General features: G+C 44.5%; 13 non-coding genes and 3 pseudogenes across 13 annotated transcripts; 8 read left to right on the plus strand and 8 right to left on the minus strand.

Annotated features, from left to right (window-relative positions):
- Positions 1 to 601: 601 nt before the first annotated feature.
- On the plus strand, positions 602 to 765 carry LOC135036666 (U1 spliceosomal RNA). Its single transcript, XR_010231358.1, has one exon. It is a non-coding gene; the product is annotated as a U1 spliceosomal RNA (small nuclear RNA).
- A 152-nt stretch (positions 766 to 917) lies between these two features.
- LOC135036648 (U1 spliceosomal RNA) lies at positions 918 to 1080 on the plus strand. The gene has a single exon (XR_010231346.1). It is a non-coding gene; the product is annotated as a U1 spliceosomal RNA (small nuclear RNA).
- Positions 1081 to 1754: 674 nt separating this feature from the next.
- On the plus strand, positions 1755 to 1918 carry LOC135036782 (U1 spliceosomal RNA). The gene has a single exon (XR_010231443.1). It is a non-coding gene; the product is annotated as a U1 spliceosomal RNA (small nuclear RNA).
- A 142-nt stretch (positions 1919 to 2060) lies between these two features.
- Positions 2061 to 2196, plus strand: LOC135036657 (U1 spliceosomal RNA; annotated as a pseudogene).
- Positions 2197 to 2897: 701 nt separating this feature from the next.
- Positions 2898 to 3061, plus strand: LOC135036604 (U1 spliceosomal RNA). Its single transcript, XR_010231303.1, has one exon. It is a non-coding gene; the product is annotated as a U1 spliceosomal RNA (small nuclear RNA).
- A 152-nt stretch (positions 3062 to 3213) lies between these two features.
- Positions 3214 to 3376, plus strand: LOC135036654 (U1 spliceosomal RNA). The gene has a single exon (XR_010231352.1). It is a non-coding gene; the product is annotated as a U1 spliceosomal RNA (small nuclear RNA).
- A 674-nt stretch (positions 3377 to 4050) lies between these two features.
- On the plus strand, positions 4051 to 4214 carry LOC135036611 (U1 spliceosomal RNA). Its single transcript, XR_010231310.1, has one exon. It is a non-coding gene; the product is annotated as a U1 spliceosomal RNA (small nuclear RNA).
- A 152-nt stretch (positions 4215 to 4366) lies between these two features.
- LOC135036669 (U1 spliceosomal RNA) lies at positions 4367 to 4529 on the plus strand. Its single transcript, XR_010231359.1, has one exon. It is a non-coding gene; the product is annotated as a U1 spliceosomal RNA (small nuclear RNA).
- Positions 4530 to 14606: 10077 nt separating this feature from the next.
- LOC135036637 (U1 spliceosomal RNA) lies at positions 14607 to 14769 on the minus strand. The gene has a single exon (XR_010231335.1). It is a non-coding gene; the product is annotated as a U1 spliceosomal RNA (small nuclear RNA).
- A 152-nt stretch (positions 14770 to 14921) lies between these two features.
- On the minus strand, positions 14922 to 15085 carry LOC135036613 (U1 spliceosomal RNA). Its single transcript, XR_010231312.1, has one exon. It is a non-coding gene; the product is annotated as a U1 spliceosomal RNA (small nuclear RNA).
- A 698-nt stretch (positions 15086 to 15783) lies between these two features.
- On the minus strand, positions 15784 to 15919 carry LOC135036712 (U1 spliceosomal RNA; annotated as a pseudogene).
- Positions 15920 to 16071: 152 nt separating this feature from the next.
- On the minus strand, positions 16072 to 16235 carry LOC135036779 (U1 spliceosomal RNA). The gene has a single exon (XR_010231440.1). It is a non-coding gene; the product is annotated as a U1 spliceosomal RNA (small nuclear RNA).
- Positions 16236 to 18659: 2424 nt separating this feature from the next.
- On the minus strand, positions 18660 to 18823 carry LOC135036714 (U1 spliceosomal RNA). The gene has a single exon (XR_010231381.1). It is a non-coding gene; the product is annotated as a U1 spliceosomal RNA (small nuclear RNA).
- Positions 18824 to 18876: 53 nt separating this feature from the next.
- LOC135036627 (U1 spliceosomal RNA) lies at positions 18877 to 19039 on the minus strand. The gene has a single exon (XR_010231326.1). It is a non-coding gene; the product is annotated as a U1 spliceosomal RNA (small nuclear RNA).
- Positions 19040 to 19737: 698 nt separating this feature from the next.
- LOC135036711 (U1 spliceosomal RNA) lies at positions 19738 to 19873 on the minus strand (annotated as a pseudogene).
- Positions 19874 to 20025: 152 nt separating this feature from the next.
- Positions 20026 to 20189, minus strand: LOC135036764 (U1 spliceosomal RNA). Its single transcript, XR_010231426.1, has one exon. It is a non-coding gene; the product is annotated as a U1 spliceosomal RNA (small nuclear RNA).
- Positions 20190 to 21383: the final 1194 nt, after the last annotated feature.

Here is a 21383-nt window from a genome sequence, read left to right on the forward strand (position 1 = left end):
CTATACCCTTGTGCACTATCCTGACTTCTCCTCCCGTCTGCTTACTTTGTGCCTTCCAATGCACAATGCAAACTACAGGTAGTGCTGCAGGGCCCACACCCTTTTACTTGCCTTACAGAGCAGCTCTGGAGCTGTTACAGTGCCCAGCTGCTGCAAGAAATCAGCTTGAATGCTTCAGGGGATGGGGCATGGCCAACATGAGCCCCACACCAAAGGAGGGTGGAGGTGTTTAATGCGAACTAGGGGTCATCCAAGCACCGCAAAAGGCCGCCATGCCCTGCACGCCCCTTTTCTCTTTTCATATGCAGATGAGGGTTGAAGCCAACTTTGACCCACTGCTTGGATGACATCAACGTATGCAAATCCGTCTTCTGCAGAACTTCCCCCAGGAATGCTTGCACTAGTTGTTGCATTTGGTTTGTTGTTTGGGGGTGCTTCAGTATTAGGCAGCCTTCTGCCCTCCCATGTTCATCTGAAAATATGTGTTCTCCCTGCAGTTGTTGTCCCCAGATGAGAGTTCCCTTGTGCTGCCTCAGTTAAATCTCCTTTACTTGACAGAGATGTGCATGAGCAGCGGCCCTCCCCATCCCTATTCCAAATCATACTTATTTTGCATAGGAGATACCATGGTCATGAAGATTTTTCTCCCAGGGTGAGGTTCATTCATTGCATTTTGGGTATGCTGACCCCTGTGATTTCCCCAAATGTGGGAAACTCAACTGCATTATTTGTGGTAGTGGGGGACTGTGTTTGTGCTTTCCTCTGGTCAGCTCTGGTAAAAGTCAGATTTCTTTGTCTCAGATTTTCCTCTAGCCTTGTTCTTCTTTCGAGAGTTCCCTTGTGCTGCCTTAGTTGGATCTCCTTCACTTTACAGGGGGGTACCCGAGCAGCGACCCTCCCCAGCTCTAGCCCAACTCCTACTTACCTGCCAGGTGAGATACTATGATCATGAAGGTGCTTCTCCCAGGGCAAGGCTCACCCATTGCACTCTGGGTGTGCTGCTCCTGCGATTTCCCCAAATGTGGGAAACTTGACTGTATAATTTGTGTTTCCCCTGGTCGGCTCTCGTATAATTCAGATCTCTTTGTCTCAGGTCTCTCTCCAGCCTAGTTTGCTGTCTGTTTCCACTTCTCTTTTCTTGAGCCGCTCCCTTCTATGCCCTTGCGCACTATCCTGACTTCTCCTCCTGTCTGCTTACTTTGTGCCTTCCAACGCACAATGCGAACTACAGGTAGTGCTGCAGGGCCCACACCCTTTTACTTGCCTTACAGAGCAGCTCTGGAGCTGTTACAGTGCCCAGCTGCTGCAAGAAATCAGCTTGAATGCTTCAAAGGCTGGGGCATAGCCAACATGAGCCCCACACCAAAGGAGGGTGGAGGTGTTTAATGCAAACTAGGGGTCAGCCAAGCGCCGCAAAAGGCCACCATGCCCTGCACGCCCCTTTTCTCTTTTCATATGCAGACGAGGGTTGAAGCCAACTTTGACCCACTGCTTGGATGACATCACCATATGCAAATCCATCTGCGGCAGGCCTTCCCCCAGGAATGCTTGCACTAGTTGTTGCATTTGGTTTGTTGTTTGGGGGTGCTTCAGTATTAGGCAGCCTTCTGCCCTCCCATGTTCATCTGAAAATATATGTTCTCCCTGCAGTTGTTGTCCCAAGATGAGAGTTCCCTTGTGCTGCCTCAGTTGAATCTCCTTTACTTGACAGAGATGTGCATGAGCAGCGGCCCTCCCCAGCCCTATTCCAAATCATACTTATTTTGCATAGGAGATACCATGGTCATGAAGATTTTTCTCCCAGGGTGAGGTTCATTCATTGCATTCTGGGTATGCTGACCCCTGTGATTTCCCCAAATGTGGGAAACTCGACTGCTTTATTTGTGGTAGTGGGGGACTGTGTTTGTGTTTTCCTCTGGTCAGCTCTGGTAAAAGTCAGATTTCTTTGTTTCAGAGCCTTGTTCTTCTTTTGAGAGTTCCCTTGTGCTGCCTCAGTTGGATCTCCTTCACTTGACAGGGGGGTGCCCGAGCAGAGACCCTCCCCAGCTCTAGCCCAACTCCTACTTACCTGCCAGGTGAGATACTATGATCATGAAGGTGCTTCTCCCAGGGCAAGGCTCACCCATTGCACTCTGGGTGTGCTGCCCCTGCGATTTCCCCAAATGTGGGAAACTTGACTGCATAATTTGTGTTTCCCCTCGTCGGCTCTCGTATAATTCAGATCTCTTTGTCTCAGGTCTCTCTCCAGCCTAGTTTGCTGTCTGTTTCCACTTCTCTTTTCTTCAGCCGCTCCCTTCTATACCCTTGTGCACTATCCTGACTTCTCCTCCCGTCTGCTTACTTTGTGCCTTCCAATGCACAATGCAAACTACAGGTAGTGCTGCAGGGCCCACACCCTTTTACTTGCCTTACAGAGCAGCTCTGGAGCTGTTACAGTGCCCAGCTGCTGCAAGAAATCTGCTTGAATGCTTCAGGTGATGGGGCATGGCCAACATGAGCCCCACACCAAAGGAGGGTGGAGGTGTTTAATGCGAACTAGGGGTCATCCAAGCACCGCAAAAGGCCGCCATGCCCTGCACGCCCCTTTTCTCTTTTCATATGCAGATGAGGGTTGAAGCCAACTTTGACCCACTGCTTGGATGACATCACCGTATGCAAATCCGTCTTCTGCAGAACTTCCCCCAGGAATGCTTGCACTAGTTGTTGCATTTGGTTTGTTGTTTGGGGGTGCTTCAGTATTAGGCAGCCTTCTGCCCTCCCATGTTCATCTGAAAATATGTGTTCTCCCTGCAGTTGTTGTCCCCAGATGAGAGTTCCCTTGTGCTGCCTCAGTTGAATCTCCTTTACTTGACAGAGATGTGCATGAGCAGCGGCCCTCCCCAGCCCTATTCCAAATCATACTTATTTTGCATAGGAGATACCATGGTCATGAAGATTGTTCTCCCAGGGTGAGGTTCATTCATTGCATTTTGGGTATGCTGACCCCTGTGATTTCCCCAAATGTGGGAAACTCAACTGCATTATTTGTGGTAGTGGGGGACTGTGTTTGTGCTTTCCTCTGGTCAGCTCTGGTAAAAGTCAGATTTCTTTGTCTCAGATTTTCCTATTGCCTTGTTCTTCTTTCGAGAGTTCCCTTGTGCTGCCTCAGTTGGATCTCCTTCACTTTACAGGGGGGTACCCGAGCAGCGACCCTCCCCAGCTCTAGCCCAACTCCTACTTACCTGCCAGGTGAGATACTATGATCATGAAGGTGCTTCTCCCAGGGCAAGGCTCACCCATTGCACTCTGGGTGTGCTGCTCCTGCGATTTCCCCAAATGTGGGAAACTTGACTGCATAATTTGTGTTTCCCCTGGTCGGCTCTCGTATAATTCAGATCTCTTTGTCTCAGGTCTCTCTCCAGCCTAGTTTGCTGTCTGTTTCCACTTCTCTTTTCTTGAGCCGCTCCCTTCTATGCCCTTGCGCACTATCCTGACTTCTCCTCCTGTCTGCTTACTTTGTGCCTTCCAACGCACAATGCGAACTACAGGTAGTGCTGCAGGGCCCACACCCTTTTACTTGCCTTACAGAGCAGCTCTGGAGCTGTTACAGTGCCCAGCTGCTGCAAGAAATCAGCTTGAATGCTTCAGGGGCTGGGGCATAGCCAACATGAGCCCCACACCAAAGGAGGGTGGAGGTGTTTAATGCAAACTAGGGGTCAGCCAAGCGCCGCAAAAGGCCACCATGCCCTGCACGCCCCTTTTCTCTTTTCATATGCAGACGAGGGTTGAAGCCAACTTTGACCCACTGCTTGGATGACATCACCATATGCAAATCCATCTGCGGCAGGCCTTCCCCCAGGAATGCTTGCACTAGTTGTTGCATTTGGTTTGTTGTTTGGGGGTGCTTCAGTATTAGGCAGCCTTCTGCCCTCCCATGTTCATCTGAAAATATATGTTCTCCCTGCAGTTGTTGTCCCCAGATGAGAGTTCCCTTTTGCTGCCTCAGTTGAATCTCCTTTACTTGACAGAGATGTGCATGAGCAGCGGCCCTCCCCAGCCCTATTCCAAATCATACTTATTTTGCATAGGAGATACCATGGTCATGAAGATTTTTCTCCCAGGGTGAGGTTCATTCATTGCATTTTGGGTATGCTGACCCCTGTGATTTCCCCAAATGTGGGAAACTTGACTGCATTATTTGTGGTAGTGGGAGACTGTGTTTGTGCTTTTCTCTGGTCAGCTCTGGTAAAAGTCAGATTTCTTTGTCTCAGATTTTCCTTTAGCCTTGTTCTTCTTTCGAGAGTTCCCTTGTGCTGCCTCAGTTGGATCTCCTTCACTTTACAGGGGGGTACCCGAGCAGCGACCCTCCCCAGCTCTAGCCCAACTCCTACTTACCTGCCAGGTGAGATACTATGATCATGAAGGTGCTTCTCCCAGGGCAAGGCTCACCCATTGTACTCTGGGTGTGCTGCTCCTGCGATTTCCCCAAATGTGGGAAACTTGACTGCATAATTTGTGTTTCCCCTGGTCGGCTCTCGTATAATTCAGATCTCTTTGTCTCAGGTCTCTCTCCAGCCTAGTTTGCTGTCTGTTTCCACTTCTCTTTTCTTCAGCCGCTCCCTTCTATACCCTTGTGCACTATCCTGACTTCTCCTCCCGTCTGCTTACTTTGTGCCTTCCAATGCACAATGCAAACTACAGGTAGTGCTGCAGGGCCCACACCCTTTTACTTGCCTTACAGAGCAGCTCTGGAGCTGTTACAGTGCCCAGCTGCTGCAAGAAATCAGCTTGAATGCTTCAGGGGCTGGGGCATAGAATGAAAATTTAAAAGCCTCCTGTTAGTGCTTCATTTACACGGTATAGCCCTGAATTTTCCAATGCCTAGCTCTTTGCAAAAGAGAGATATTGGCAAGGAAAAGCTGTATTGTACCTTTGCATTTTTCTCCCAAACGAAGGACACTAGAATTAAAATTTTAAAGCCTCCTGTTAGTGCTTCATCTACACGTTATAGCCCTGAATTTTCCAATGCCTATCTCTTTGCAAAAGAGAGATATCGGCAAGGAAAAGTGTATTGTACTTTTGCATTTTTCTCCCAAACGAAAGACACTAGAATGAAAATTTTAAAGCCTCCTGTTAGTGCTTCATCTACACGTTATAGCCCTGCATTTTCCAATGCCTATCTCTTTGCAAAAGAGAGATATCGGCAAGGAAAAGCTGCATTGTACTTTTGCATTTTTCTCCCAAACGAAAGACACTAGAATGAAAATTTTAAAGCCTCCTGTTAGTGCTTCATCTACACGTTATAGCCCTGAATTTTCCAATGCCTATCTCTTTGCAAAAGAGAGATATCGGCAAGGAAAAGCTGTATTGTGCCTTTGCATTTTTCTCCCAAACGAAAGACACTAGAATGAAAATGTTAAAGCCTACTGTTAGTGCTTCATCTACACGTTATAGCCCTGAATTTTCCAATGCCTAGCTCTTTGCAAAAGAGAGATATCGGCAAGGAAAAGCTGTATTGTACCTTTGCATTTTTCTCCCAAACGAAAGACACTAGAATGAAAATTTTAAAGCCTCCTGTTAGTGCTTCATCTACACGTTATAGCCCTGAATTTTCCAATGCCTATCTCTTTGCAAAAGAGAGATATCGGCAAGGAAAAGCTGTATTGTACCTTTGCATTTTTCTCCCAAACGAAGGACAATAGAATGAAAATTTTAAAGCCTCCTATTAGTGCTTCATCTACACGTTATAGCCCTGAATTTTCCAATGCCTATCTCTTTGCAAAAGAGAGATATCGGCAAGGAAAAACTGTATTGTACCTTTGCATTTTTCTCCCAAACGAAAGACACTAGAATGAAGATTTAAAAGCCTCCTGTTAGTGCTTCATCTACACGGTATATCATTGAATTTTCCAATGCCTAGCTCTTTGCAAAAGAGAGATATTGGCAAGGAAAAGCTGTATTGTACCTTTGCATTTTTCTCCCAAACGAAGGACACTAGAATGAAAATTTTAAAGCCTCCTGTTAGTGCTTCATCTACACGTTATAGCCCTGAATTTTCCAATGCCTATCTCTTTGCAAAAGAGAGATATCGGCAAGGAAAAACTGTATTGTACCTTTGCATTTTTCTCCCAAACGAAAGACACTAGAATGAAAATTTTAAAGCCTCCTGTTAGTGCTTCATCTACACGTTATAGCCCTGAATTTTCCAATGCCTATCTCTTTGCAAAAGAGAGATATCGGCAAGGAAATGCTGTATTGTACCTTTGCATTTTTCTCCCAAACGAAAGACACTAGAATGAAAATTTTAAAGCCTTCTGTTAGTGCTTCATCTACACGTTATAGCCCTGCATTTTCCAATGCCTATCTCTTTGCAAAAGAGAGATATCGGCAAGGAAAAGCTGCATTGTACTTTTGCATTTTCTCCCAAACGAAAGACACTAGAATGAAAATTTTAAAGCCTCCTGTTAGTGCTTCATCTACACGTAATAGCCCTGAATTTTCCAATGCCTATCTCTTTGCAAAAGAGAGATATCGGCAAGGAAATGCTGTATTGTACCTTTGCATTTTTCTCCCAAACGAAAGACACTAGAATGAAAATTTTAAAGCCTCCTGTTAGTGCTTCATCTACACGTTATAGCCCTGCATTTTCCAATGCCTATCTCTTTGCAAAAGAGAGATATCGGCAAGGAAAAGCTGCATTGTACTTTTGCATTTTTCTCCCAAACGAAAGACACTAGAATGAAAATTTTAAAGCCTCCTGTTAGTGCTTCATCTACACGTTATAGCCCTGCATTTTCCAATGCCTATCTCTTTGCAAAAGAGAGATATCGGCAAGGAAAAGCTGCATTGTACTTTTGCATTTTTCTCCCAAACGAAAGACACTAGAATGAAAATTTTAAAGCCTCCTGTTAGTGCTTCATCTACACGTTATAGCCCTGAATTTTCCAATGCCTATCTCTTTGCAAAAGAGAGATATCGGCAAGGAAAAGCTGTATTGTGCCTTTGCATTTTTCTCCCAAACGAAAGACACTAGAATGAAAATGTTAAAGCCTACTGTTAGTGCTTCATCTACACGTTATAGCCCTGAATTTTCCAATGCCTAGCTCTTTGCAAAAGAGAGATATCGGCAAGGAAAAGCTGTATTGTACCTTTGCATTTTTCTCCCAAACGAAAGACACTAGAATGAAAATTTTAAAGCCTCCTGTTAGTGCTTCATCTACACGTTATAGCCCTGAATTTTCCAATGCCTATCTCTTTGCAAAAGAGAGATATCGGCAAGGAAAAGCTGTATTGTACCTTTGCATTTTTCTCCCAAACGAATGACAATAGAATGAAAATTTTAAAGCCTCCTATTAGTGCTTCATCTACACGTTATAGCCCTGAATTTTCCAATGCCTATCTCTTTGCAAAAGAGAGATATCGGCAAGGAAAAACTGTATTGTACCTTTGCATTTTTCTCCCAAACGAAAGACACTAGAATGAAAATTTTAAAGCCTCCTGTTAGTGCTTCATCTACACGTTATAGCAATGAATTTTCCAATGCCTATCTCTTTGCAAAAGAGAGATATCGGCAAGGAAAAGCTGTATTGTACCTTTGCATTTTTCTCCCAAACGATGGACACTAGAATGAAGATTTAAAAGCCTCCTGTTAGTGCTTCATCTACACGGTATAGCCCTGAATTTTCCAATGCCTAGCTCTTTGCAAAAGAGAGATATTGGCAAGGAAAAGCTGTATTGTACCTTTGCATTTTTCTCCCAAACGAAGGACACTAGAATGAAAATTTTAAAGCCTCCTGTTAGTGCTTCATCTACACGTTATAGCCCTGAATTTTCCAATGCCTATCTCTTTGCAAAAGAGAGATATCGGCAAGGAAAAACTGTATTGTACCTTTGCATTTTTCTCCCAAACGAAAGACACTAGAATGAAAATTTTAAAGCCTCCTGTTAGTGCTTCATCTACACGTTATAGCCCTGAATTTTCCAATGCCTATCTCTTTGCAAAAGAGAGATATCGGCAAGGAAATGCTGTATTGTACCTTTGCATTTTTCTCCCAAACGAAAGACACTAGAATGAAAATTTTAAAGCCTTCTGTTAGTGCTTCATCTACACGTTATAGCCCTGCATTTTCCAATGCCTATCTCTTTGCAAAAGAGAGATATCGGCAAGGAAAAGCTGCATTGTACTTTTGCATTTTTCTCCCAAACGAAAGACACTAGAATGAAAATTTTAAAGCCTCCTGTTAGTGCTTCATCTGCACGTAATAGCCCTGAATTTTCCAATGCCTATCTCTTTGCAAAAGAGAGATATCGGCAAGGAAATGCTGTATTGTACCTTTGCATTTTTCTCCCAAACGAAAGACACTAGAATGAAAATTTTAAAGCCTCCTGTTAGTGCTTCATCTACACGTTATAGCCCTGCATTTTCCAATGCCTATCTCTTTGCAAAAGAGAGATATCGGCAAGGAAATGCTGCATTGTACTTTTGCATTTTTCTCCCAAACGAAAGACACTAGAATGAAAATTTTAAAGCCTCCTGTTAGTGCTTCATCTACACGTTATAGCCCTGCATTTTCCAATGCCTATCTCTTTGCAAAAGAGAGATATCGGCAAGGAAAAGCTGCATTGTACTTTTGCATTTTTCTCCCAAACGAAAGACACTAGAATGAAAATTTTAAAGCCTCCTGTTAGTGCTTCATCTACACGTTATAGCCCTGAATTTTCCAATGCCTATCTCTTTGCAAAAGAGAGATATCGGCAAGGAAAAGCTGTATTGTACCTTTGCATTTTTCTCCCAAACGAAAGACACTAGAATGAAAATTTTAAAGCCTCCTGTTAGTGCTTCATCTACACGTTATAGCCCTGAATTTTCCAATGCCTAGCTCTTTGCAAAAGAGAGATATCGGCAAGGAAAAACTGTATTGTACCTTTGCATTTTTCTCCCAAACGAAAGACACTAGAATGAAAATTTTAAAGCCTCCTGTTAGTGCTTCATCTACACGTTATAGCCCTGAATTTTCCAATGCCTATCTCTTTGCAAAAGAGAGATATCGGCAAGGAAATGCTGTATTGTACCTTTGCATTTTTCTCCCAAACGAAAGACACTAGAATGAAAATTTTAAAGCCTCCTGTTAGTGCTTCATCTACACGTTATAGCCCTGAATTTTCCAATGCCTATCTCTTTGCAAAAGAGAGATATCGGCAAGGAAAAGCTGTATTGTACCTTTGCATTTTTCTCCCAAACGATGGACACTAGAATGAAGATTTAAAAGCCTCCTGTTAGTGCTTCATCTACACGGTATAGCCCTGAATTTTCCAATGCCTAGCTCTTTGCAAAAGAGAGATATTGGCAAGGAAAAGCTGTATTGTACCTTTGCATTTTTCTCCCAAACGAAGGACACTAGAATGAAAATTTTAAAGCCTCCTGTTAGTGCTTCATCTACACGTTATAGCCCTGAATTTTCCAATGCCTATCTCTTTGCAAAAGAGAGATATCGGCAAGGAAAAACTGTATTGTACCTTTGCATTTTTCTCCCAAACGAAAGACACTAGAATGAAAATTTTAAAGCCTCCTGTTAGTGCTTCATCTACACGTTATAGCCCTGAATTTTCCAATGCCTATCTCTTTGCAAAAGAGAGATATCGGCAAGGAAATGCTGTATTGTACCTTTGCATTTTTCTCCCAAACGAAAGACACTAGAATGAAAATTTTAAAGCCTTCTGTTAGTGCTTCATCTACACGTTATAGCCCTGCATTTTCCAATGCCTATCTCTTTGCAAAAGAGAGATATCGGCAAGGAAAAGCTGCATTGTACTTTTGCATTTTTCTCCCAAACGAAAGACACTAGAATGAAAATTTTAAAGCCTCCTGTTAGTGCTTCATCTACACGTAATAGCCCTGCATTTTCCAATGCCTATCTCTTTGCAAAAGAGAGATATCGGCAAGGAAATGCTGTATTGTACCTTTGCATTTTTCTCCCAAACGAAAGACACTAGATTGAAAATTTTAAAGCCTCCTGTTAGTGCTTCATCTACACGTTATAGCCCTGCATTTTCCAATGCCTATCTCTTTGCAAAAGAGAGATATCGGCAAGGAAAAGCTGCATTGTACTTTTGCATTTTTCTCCCAAATGAAAGACACTAGAATGAAAATTTTAAAGCCTCCTGTTAGTGCTTCATCTACACGTTATAGCCCTGCATTTTCCAATGCCTATCTCTTTGCAAAAGAGAGATATCGGCAAGGAAAAGCTGCATTGTACTTTTGCATTTTTCTCCCAAACGAAAGACACTAGAATGAAAATTTTAAAGCCTCCTGTTAGTGCTTCATCAACACGTTATAGCCCTGAATTTTCCAATGCCTATCTCTTTGCAAAAGAGAGATATCGGCAAGGAAAAGCTGTATTGTACCTTTGCATTTTTCTCCCAAACGAAAGACACTAGAATGAAAATTTTAAAGCCTCCTGTTAGTGCTTCATCTACACGTTATAGCCCTGAATTTTCCAATGCCTAGCTCTTTGCAAAAGAGAGATATCGGCAAGGAAAAACTGTATTGTACCTTTGCATTTTTCTCCCAAACGAAAGACACTAGAATGAAAATTTTAAAGCCTCCTGTTAGTGCTTCATCTACACGTTATAGCCCTGAATTTTCCAATGCCTATCTCTTTGCAAAAGAGAGATATCGGCAAGGAAATGCTGTATTGTACCTTTGCATTTTTCTCCCAAACGAAAGACACTAGAATGAAAATTTTAAAGCCTCCTGTTAGTGCTTCATCTACACGTTATAGCCCTGCATTTTCCAATGCCTATCTCTTTGCAAAAGAGAGATATAGGCAAGGAAAAGCTGCATTGTACTTTTGCATTTTTCTCCCAAACGAAAGACACTAGAATGAAAATTTTAAAGCCTCCTGTTAGTGCTTCATCTACACGTAATAGCCCTGAATTTTCCAATGCCTATCTCTTTGCAAAAGAGAGATATCGGCAAGGAAATGCTGTATTGTACCTTTGCATTTTTCTCCCAAACGAAAGACACTAGAATGAAAATTTTAAAGCCTCCTGTTAGTGCTTCATCTACACGTTATAGCCCTGCATTTTCCAATGCCTATCTCTTTGCAAAAGAGAGATATCGGCAAGGAAAAGCTGCATTGTACTTTTGCATTTTTCTCCCAAACGAAAGACACTAGAATGAAAATTTTAAAGCCTCCTGTTAGTGCTTCATCTACACGTTATAGCCCTGAAATTTCCAATGCCTATCTCTTTGCAAAAGAGAGATATCGGCAAGGAAATGCTGTATTGTACCTTTGCATTTTTCTCCCAAACGAAAGACACTAGAATGAAAATGTTAAAGCCTACTGTTAGTGCTTCATCTACACGTTATAGCCCTGAATTTTCCAATGCCTAGCTCTTTGCAAAAGAGAGATATCGGCAAGGAAAAGCTGTATTGTACCTTTGCATTTTTCTCCCAAACGAAAGACACTAGAATGAAAATTTTAAAGCCTCCTGTTAGTGCTTCATCTACACGTTATAGCCCTGAATTTTCCAATGCCTAGCTCTTTGCAAAAGAGAGATATCGGCAAGGAAAAGCTGTATTGTACCTTTGCATTTTTCTCCCAAACGAAGGACACTAGAATGAAAATTTTAAAGCCTCCTATTAGTGCTTCATCTACACGTTATAGCCCTGAATTTTCCAATGCCTATCTCTTTGCAAAAGAGAGATATCGGCAAGGAAAAACTGTATTGTACCTTTGCATTTTTCTCCCAAACGAAAGACACTAGAATGAAAATTTTAAAGCCTACTGTTAGTGCTTCATCTACACGTTATAGCCCTGAATTTTCCAATGCCTAGCTCTTTGCAAAAGAGAGATATCGGCAAGGAAAAGCTGTATTGTACCTTTGCATTTTTCTCCCAAACGAAAGACACTAGAATGAAAATTTTAAAGCCTCCTGTTAGTGCTTCATCTACACGTTATAGCCCTGAATTTTCCAATGCCTATCTCTTTGCAAAAGAGAGATATCGGCAAGGAAAAGCTGTATTGTACCTTTGCATTTTTCTCCCAAACGAAGGACACTAGAATGAAAATTTTAAAGCCTCCTATTAGTGCTTCATCTACACGTTATAGCCCTGAATTTTCCAATGCCTATCTCTTTGCAAAAGAGAGATATCGTCAAGGAAAAGTGTATTGTACTTTTGCATTTTTCTCCCAAACGAAAGACACTAGAATGAAAATTTTAAAGCCTCCTGTTAGTGCTTCATCTACACGTTATAGCCCTGAATTTTCCAATGCCTATCTCTTTGCAAAAGAGAGATATCGGCAAGGAAAAGCTGTATTGTACCTTTGCATTTTTCTCCCAAACGAAGGACACTAGAATGAAAATTTTAAAGCCTCCTGTTAGTGCTTCATCTACACGTTATAGCCCTGAATTTTCCAATGCCTATCTCTTTGCAAAAGAGAGATATCGGCAAGGAAAAACTGTATTGTACCTTTGCATTTTTCTCCCAAACGAAAGACACTAGAATGAAAATTTTAAAGCCTCCTGTTAGTGCTTCATCTACACGTTATAGCCCTGAATTTTCCAATGCCTATCTCTTTGCAAAAGAGAGATATCGGCAAGGAAATGCTGTATTGTACCTTTGCATTTTTCTCCCAAACGAAAGACACTAGAATGAAAATTTTAAAGCCTCCTGTTAGTGCTTCATCTACACGTTATAGCCCTGCATTTTCCAATGCCTATCTCTTTGCAAAAGAGAGATATCGGCAAGGAAAAGCTGCATTGTACTTTTGCATTTTTCTCCCAAACGAAAGACACTAGAATGAAAATTTTAAAGCCTCCTGTTAGTGCTTCATCTACACGTAATAGCCCTGAATTTTCCAATGCCTATCTCTTTGCAAAAGAGAGATATCGGCAAGGAAATGCTGTATTGTACCTTTGCATTTTTCTCCCAAACGAAAGACACTAGAATGAAAATTTTAAAGCCTCCTGTTAGTGCTTCATCTACACGTTATAGCCCTGCATTTTCCAATGCCTATCTCTTTGCAAAAGAGAGATATCGGCAAGGAAAAGCTGCATTGTACTTTTGCATTTTTCTCCCAAACGAAAGACACTAGAATGAAAATTTTAAAGCCTCCTGTTAGTGCTTCATCTACACGTTATAGCCCTGAATTTTCCAATGCCTATCTCTTTGCAAAAGAGAGATATCGGCAAGGAAATGCTGTATTGTACCTTTGCATTTTTCTCCCAAACGAAAGACACTAGAATGAAAATTTTAAAGCCTCCTGTTAGTGCTTCATCTACACGTTATAGCCCTGAATTTTCCAATGCCTAGCTCTTTGCAAAAGAGAGATATCGGCAAGGAAAAGCTGTATTGTACCTTTGCATTTTTCTCCCAAACGAAAGACACTAGAATGAAAATTTTAAAGCCTCCTGTTAGTGCTTCATCTACACGTTATAGCCCTGAATTTTTCAATGCCTATCTCTTTGCAAAAGAGAGATATCGGCAAGGAAAAGCTGTATTGTACCTTTGCATTTTTCTCCCAAACGAAGGACACTAGAATGAAAATTTTAAAGCCTCCTATTAGTGCTTCATCTACACGTTATAGCCCTGAATTTTCCAATGCCTATCTCTTTGCAAAAGACAGATATCGGCAAGGAAAAGTGTATTGTACTTTTGCATTTTTCTCCCAAACGAAAGACACTAGAATGAAAATTTTAAAGCCTCCTGATAGTGCTTCATCTACACGTTATAGCCCTGCATTTTCCAATGCCTATCTCTTTGCAAAAGAGAGATATCGGCAAGGAAAAGCTGCATTGTACTTTTGCATTTTTCTCCCAAACGAAAGACACTAGAATGAAAATTTTAAAGCCTCCTGTTAGTGCTTCATCTACACGTTATAGCCCTGAAATTTCCAATGCCTATCTCTTTGCAAAAGAGAGATATCGGCAAGGAAAAGCTGTATTGTACCTTTGCATTTTTCTCCCAAACGAAAGACACTTGAATAAAAATGTTAAAGCCTACTGTTAGTGCTTCATCTACACGTTATAGCCCTGAATTTTCCAATGCCTAGCTCTTTGCAAAAGAGAGATATCGGCAAGGAAAAGCTGTATTGTACCTTTGCATTTTTCTCCCAAACGAAAGACACTAGAATGAAAATGTTAAAGCCTACTGTTAGTGCTTCATCTACACGTTATAGCCCTGAATTTTCCAATGCCTATCTCTTTGCAAAAGAGAGATATCGGCAAGGAAAAGCTGTATTGTACCTTTGCATTTTTCTCCCAAACGAAAGACACTAGAATGAAAATTTTAAAGCCTACTGTTAGTGCTTCATCTACACGTTATAGCCCTGAATTTTCCAATGCCTAGCTCTTTGCAAAAGAGAGATATCGGCAAGGAAAAGCTGTATTGTACCTTTGCATTTTTCTCCCAAACGAAAGACACTAGAATGAAAATTTTAAAGCCTCCTGTTAGTGCTTCATCTACACGTTATAGCCCTGAATTTTCCAATGCCTATCTCTCTGCAAAAGAGAGATATCGGCAAGGAAAAGCTGTATTGTACCTTTGCATTTTTCTCCCAAACGAAGGACACTAGAATGAAAATTTTAAAGCCTCCTATTAGTGCTTCATCTACACGTTATAGCCCTGAATTTTCCGAGAGCCGACCAGGGGAAACACAAATTATGCAGTCAAGTTTCCCACATTTGGGGAAATCGCAGGGGCAGCACACCCAGAGTGCAATGGGTGAGCCTTGCCCTGGGAGAAGCACCTTCATGATCATAGTATCTCACCTGGCAGGTAAGTAGGAGTTGGGCTAGAGCTGGGGAGGGTCGCTGTTCGGGCACCCCCCTGTCAAGTGAAAGAGATCCAACTGAGGCAGCACAAGGGAACTCTCGAAAGAAGAACAAGGCTAGAGGAAGATCTGAGACAAAGAAATCTGACTTTTTCCAGAGCTGACCAGAGGAAAGCACAAACACAGTCCCCCACTACCACAAATAATGCAGTCGAGTTTCCCACATTTGGGGAAATCACAGGGGTCAGCATACCCAGAATGCAATGCATGAACCTCACCCTGGGAGAAAAATCTTCATGACCATGGTATCGCCTATGCAAAATAAGTATGATTTGGGATAGGGCTGGGGAGGGCCGCTGCTCAGGCACATCTCTGTCAAGTAAAGGAGATTCAACTGAGGCAGCACAAGGGAACTCTCATCTGGGGACAACAACTGCAGGGAGAACACATATTTTCAGATGAACATGTGAGGGCAGAAGGCTGCCTAATGCTGAAGCACCCCCAAACAGCAAACCAAATGCAACAACTAGTGCAAGCATTCCTGGGGGAAGGCCTGCAGCAGATGGATTTGCATATGGTGATGTCATCCAAGCAGTGGGTCAAAGTTGGCTTCAACCCTCGTCTGCATATGAAAAGAGAAAAGGGGCGTGCAGGGCATGGCGGCCTTTTGCAGCGCTTGGATGACCCCTAGTTCGCATTACACACCTCCACCCTCCTTCGGTGTGGGGCTCATGTTGGCTATGCCCCAGCCCCTGAAGCATTCAAGCTGATTTCTTGCAGCAGCTGGGCACTGTAACTGCTCCAGAGCTACTCTGTAAGGCAAGTAAAAGGGTGTGGGCCCTGCAGCACTACCTGTAGTTCGCATTGTGCGTTGGAAGGCACGAAGTAAGCAGACGGGAGAAGTCAGGATAGTGCGCAAGGGCATAGAAGGGAGCGGCTCAAGAAAAGAGAAGTGGAAACAGACAGCAAACTAGGCTGGAGAGAGACCTGAGACAAAGAGATCTGAATTATACGAGAGCCGACGAGGGGAAACACAAATTATGCAGTCAAGTTTCCCACATTTGGGGAAATCGCAGGAGCAGCACACCTAGAGTGCAATGGTTGAGCCTTGCCCTGGGAGAAGCACCTTCATGATCATAGTATCTCACCTGGCAGGTAAGTAGGAGTTGGGCTAGAGCTGGGGAGGGTCGCTGCTCGGGTTCCCCCCTGTGAAGTGAAGGAGATCCAACTGAGGCAGCACCAGGGAACTCTCGAAAGAAGAACAAGGCTAGAGGAAGATCTGAGACAAAGAAATCTGACTTTTACCAGAGCTGACCAGAGGAAAGCACAAACACAGTCCCCCACTACCACAAATAATGCAGTCGAGTTTCCCACATTTGGGAAAATCACAGGGGTCAGCATACCCAGAATGCAATGAATGAACCTCACCCTGGGAGAACAATCTTCATGACCATGGTATCTCCTATGCAAAATAAGTATGATTTGGGATAGGGCTGGTGAGGGCCGCTGCTCAGGCACATCTCTGTCAAGTAAAGGAGATTCAACTGAGGCAGCACAAGGGAACTCTCATCTGGGGACAACAACTGCAGGGAGACCACATCTTTTCAGATGAACATGGGAGGGCGGAAGGCTGCCTAATACTGAAGCACCATCAAATATCAAACCATATGCAACAACTAGTACAAGCACTCCTGGGGGAAGGTCTGCAGCAGACGGATTTGCATACGGTGATGTTATCCAAGCAGTGGGCCAAAGTTGACTGGAACCCTCATCTGCATATGAAAAGAGAAAAGGGGCATGCAGGGCATGGCGGCCTTTTGCAGTGCTTGGATGACCCCTAGTTCACATTAAACACCCCCACCCTCCTTTGGTGTGGGGCTCATGTTGGCCATGCCCCATCCCCTGAAGCATTCAAGCTGATTTCTTGCAGCAGCTGGGCACTGTAACAGCTCCAGAGCTGTTCTGTAAGGCAAGTAAAAGGGTGTGGGCCCTGCAGCACCACCTGTTGTTCGCATTGTGGGTTGGAAGGCACAAATTAAGCAGACGGGAGGAGAAGTCAGGATAGTGCGCAAGGGCATACTTTTCTCTTAGTCCGGGGGCAAGGCTTCAAAATGGGGTCTGCAACGGAGGAGACACAGGGGGCGTGGTCACAGCAGCTTTTCTCTACAGCCTGCACCAGCAGGAGCCTACACCATTTTTTATGATCACGCTGAACTGCAGTGCGACTGCAATTACAGCATGGTCAAGAAGGGAGGCGTCATGCTGGGTGGCCATGCCCTGTCACTGTGCAGGAGCCAGCACAGCTCACACACTAGTACCCGGGTGCAGCCCCCAACCCCCGGGACACCCGGAGCAACAAAATGTAGATTCAGGCCACCAGGCCACGCCCCTACCTATGAAACCATGCCTCCTTTTTACCATTGCGCTGTTTATCTGCGCGCACTGCATTACAATCTCCCTCGCCACCTTTCTGGGTGTCACCAGTGATAGTGACACCTCTGCCATGCTTGTAGCAGCTGGTCCTAAGATCTACGCCTCAAGCCCTGAGTGTTTGCCCTTGTGACTTGTTGATCATCATAGCGAAGCAGATGCTTACAGAAAACTGCAGGGGCTTAGATTGAAAATAAAAAAATTGATGGGTATAAGGTAGAGAGGAGCGGGTTCGGTTCTCCGAGAACCGAATTCCCCACGAACTCCACGTGGTTTACACTGGTCCGAGGCAGGCTCGGTTGTTCCCGCCTGACTCGGAAAACCTGAACAAGGGAAAATGTCATCATCCCGCTGTCGGATTCTTGCGAGATTCGGATTCCATATAAAGAGCTGCGCGTTGCTGCCATTTTTACTCGTGCATTGAAGAGAGAGCGGAGAGGACGTGGCTATGTTCTCTCAGTGGAAATCTCAATATCAGTGCTCAGTATCAGTGGTTACTTATTGCTGCTCAGTAATACTAGTAGTGTGTCTCTCCTGCTCAGTGTCAGTTCTCAGTAGTATCCTCATCAGTGCTCAGTATCACTGCTCATTGTATTGTGCTGCATTGTGGTGCTCAGCATACTACAGTACATTACTAATAGTCCAGTGCTGCATCTTGCTGCTCAGTGTCAGTTCTAGTATCCTCATCAGTGCTCACTATCACTGCTCATTGCATTGTGGTGTTCTGTATACTACAGTAACATAGTAATATAGTATATATAGAGGAGCGGGTTCGGTTCTCCGAGAACCGAATTCCCGACGAACTCCACGTGGTTTACACTGGTCCGAGGCAGGCTCGGTTGTTCCCGCCTGACTCGGAAAACCTGAACAAGGGAAAATGTCATCATCCCGCTGTCGGATTCTCGCGAGATTCGGATTCCATATAAAGAGCTGCGCGTTGCCGCCATTTTTACTCGTGCATTGAAGAGAGAGCGGAGAGGACGTGGCTATGTTCTCTCAGTGGAAATCTCAATATCAGTGCCCAGTATCAGTGGTTACTTATTGCTGCTCAGTAATACTAGTAGTGTGTCTCTCCTGCTCAGTGTCAGTTCTCAGTAGTATCCTCATCAGTGCTCAGTATCACTGCTCATTGTCTTGTGCTGCATTGTGGTGCTCAGCATACAACAGTACATTACTAATAGTCCAGTGCTGCATCTTGCTGCTCATGTTGGCTATGCCCCAGCCCCTGAAGCATTCAAGCTGATTTCTTGCAGCAGCTGGGCACTGTAACAGCTCCAGAGCTGCTCTGTAAGGCAAGTAAAAGGGTGTTGGCCCTGCAGCACTACCTGTAGTTTGCATTGTGCGTTGGAAGGCACAAAGTAAGCAGACAGGAGAAGTCAGGAGAGTGCACAAGGGCATAGAAGGCAGGGGCTCAAGAAAAGAGAAGTGGAAACAGACAGCAAACTAGGCTGGAGAGAGACCTGAGACAAAGAGATCTGAATTATACGAGTAGCCGACCAGAGGAAACACAAATTATGCAGTCAAGTGTCCCACATTTGGGGAAATCGTAGGAGCAGCACACCCAGAGTGCAATGGGTGAGCCTTGCCCTGGTAGAAGCACCTTCCTGATCATAGTATCTCACTTGGCAGGTAAGTAGGAGTTGGGCTTGAGCTGGGGAGGGTCGCTGCTCGGGCACCCCCCTGTCAAGTGAAGGAGATCCACAAACACAGTCCCCCACTACCACAATTAATGCAGTCAAGTTTCCCACATTTGGGGAAATCACAGGGGTCAGCATACCCAGAATGCAATGAATGAACCTCACCCTGGGAGAACAATCTTCATGACCATGGAAACTCCTATGCAAAATAAGTATGATTTGGGATAGGGCTGGGGAGGGCCGCTGCTCAGGCACATCTCTGTCAAGTAAAGGAGATTCAACTGAGGCAGCACAAGGGAACTCTCATCTGGGGACAACAACTGCAGGGAGAACACATATTTTCAGATGAACATGGGAGGGCAGAAGGCTGCCTAAAACTGAAGCACCCCCAAACAACAAACCAAATGTAACAACTAGTAAAAGCATTCCTGGGAGAAGGTCTGCAGAAGACGGATTTGCATACGGTGATGTCATCCAAGCAGTGGGCCAAAGTTGGCTGGAACCCTCATCTGCATATGAAAAGAGAAAAGGGTTATGCAGGGCATGGCGGCCTTTTGCGGTGCTTGGATGACCCCTAGTTCGCATTAAATACCTCCACCCTCCTTCGGTGTGGGGCTCATGTTGGCTATGCCCCAGCCCCTGAAGCATTCAAGCTGATTTCTTGCAGCAGCTGGGCACTGTAACAGCTCCAGAGCTGCTCTGTACGGCAAGTAAAAGGGTGTGGGCCCTGCAGCACTACCTGTAGTTCGCATTGTGCGTTGGAAGGCACAAAGTAAGCAGACGGGAGAAGTCAGGATAGTGCGCAAGGGCATAGAAGGGAGCGGCTCAAGAAAACAGAAGTGGAAACAGACAGCAAACTAGGCTGGAGAGAGACCTGAGACAAAGAGATCTGAATTATACGAGAGCCGACGAGGGGAAACACAAATTATGCAGTCAAGTTTCCCACATTTGGGGAAATCGCAGGAGCAGCACACCCAGAGAGCAATGGGTGAGCCTTGCCCTGGGAGAAGCACCTTCATGATCATAGTATCTCACCTGGCAGGTATGTAGGAGTTGGGCTAGAGCTGGGGAGGGTCGCTGCTCGGGTACCCCCCTGTCAAGTGAAGGAGATCAAACTGAGGCAGCACAATGGAACTCTCGAAAGAAGAACAAGGCTAGAGGAAGATCTGAGACAAAGAAATCTGACTTTTACCAGAGCTGACCAGAGGAAAACACAAACACAGTCCCCCACTACCACAAATAATGCAGTTGAGTTTCCCACATTTGGGGAAATCACAGGGGTCAGCATACCCAGAATGCAATGAATGAACCTCACCCTGGGAGAACAATCTTTATGACCATGGTATCTCCTATGCAAAATAAGTATGATTTGAGATAGGGCTGGGGAGGGCCGCTGCTCAGGCACATCTCTGTCAAGTAAAGGAGATTCAACTGAGGCAGCACAAGGGAACTCTCATCTGGGGACAACAACTGCCGGGAGAACACATATTTTCAGATGAACATGGGAGGGCAGAAGGCTGCCTAATACTGAAGCACGCCCAAACAACAAACCAAATGCAACAACTAGTACAAGCATTCCTGGGAGAAGGTCTGCAGAAGACGGATTTGCATACGGTGATGTCATCCAAGCAGTGGGCCAAAGTTGGCTGGAACCCTCATCTGCATATGTTGAAGATACAATTTGTGAATTGCATTTAACACTATCTCCCTTTCCTGGGGAGAAGATGGTAGGGCCGATTTGAAAAACCGGCGAAGAGGCACCTCTTCGAATTTCAGCTTGTAACCCTGAGAAACAATTTCTATTGCCTAGGGATCCACCTGCGAATGAACCCAGATGTGGCTGAAAACTCGAAGACGTGCCCCCAACTGGGCGGACTCCTTTAGCGGAGCCCCAGCGTCATGCGGTGGATTTTGTAGAGGCCGGAGAGGACTTCTGTTCCTGGGAACTAGCTGTGTTGTGCAGCTTCTTCCCTCTGCCCTTACCTCTGGCAAGAAAGGACGCACCTCGTACTTTCTTGTTTCTCTGTGATCGAAAGGACTGCATTTGATAATGTGGTGCTTTCTTAGGCTGTGAGGGAATATAAGGCAAAAAATTTGATTTACCAGCTGTAGCTGTGGAGACTAGGTCCGAGAGACCTTCCCCAAACAATTCCTCACCCCTGTAAGGTAAAACCTCCATATGCCTTTTTGAGTCGGCATCACCTGTCCATTGCCGGGTCCATAGGACTCGTCTAGCAGAAATCAACATAGCGTTTATTCTAGAACCCAGTAGACTAATGTCACTTTGAGCATCTCTCATATATAGGACAGCATCTTTTATATGCCCAATGGTCAATAACATAGCATCCTTATCTAGGGTCTCAATCTCTGCTGATAAGGTATCTGTCCATGCTGCCACCGCGCTACAACCCCGGCCGACGCAATTGCCGGTCTGAGTAAGGTACCAGAATGTGTGTAAATGGACTTTAGGGTAACCTCCTGCTTGCGGTCAGCAGGGTCCCTGATGGTAGCCGTATCCTGGGATGGCAGCGCTACCTTTTTGGATAAGCGTGTCAATGCT

This window comes from Pseudophryne corroboree, unplaced genomic scaffold, assembly GCF_028390025.1.
Source record: "Pseudophryne corroboree isolate aPseCor3 unplaced genomic scaffold, aPseCor3.hap2 scaffold_652, whole genome shotgun sequence".
NCBI classification, from domain to species: domain Eukaryota; kingdom Metazoa; phylum Chordata; class Amphibia; order Anura; family Myobatrachidae; genus Pseudophryne; species Pseudophryne corroboree.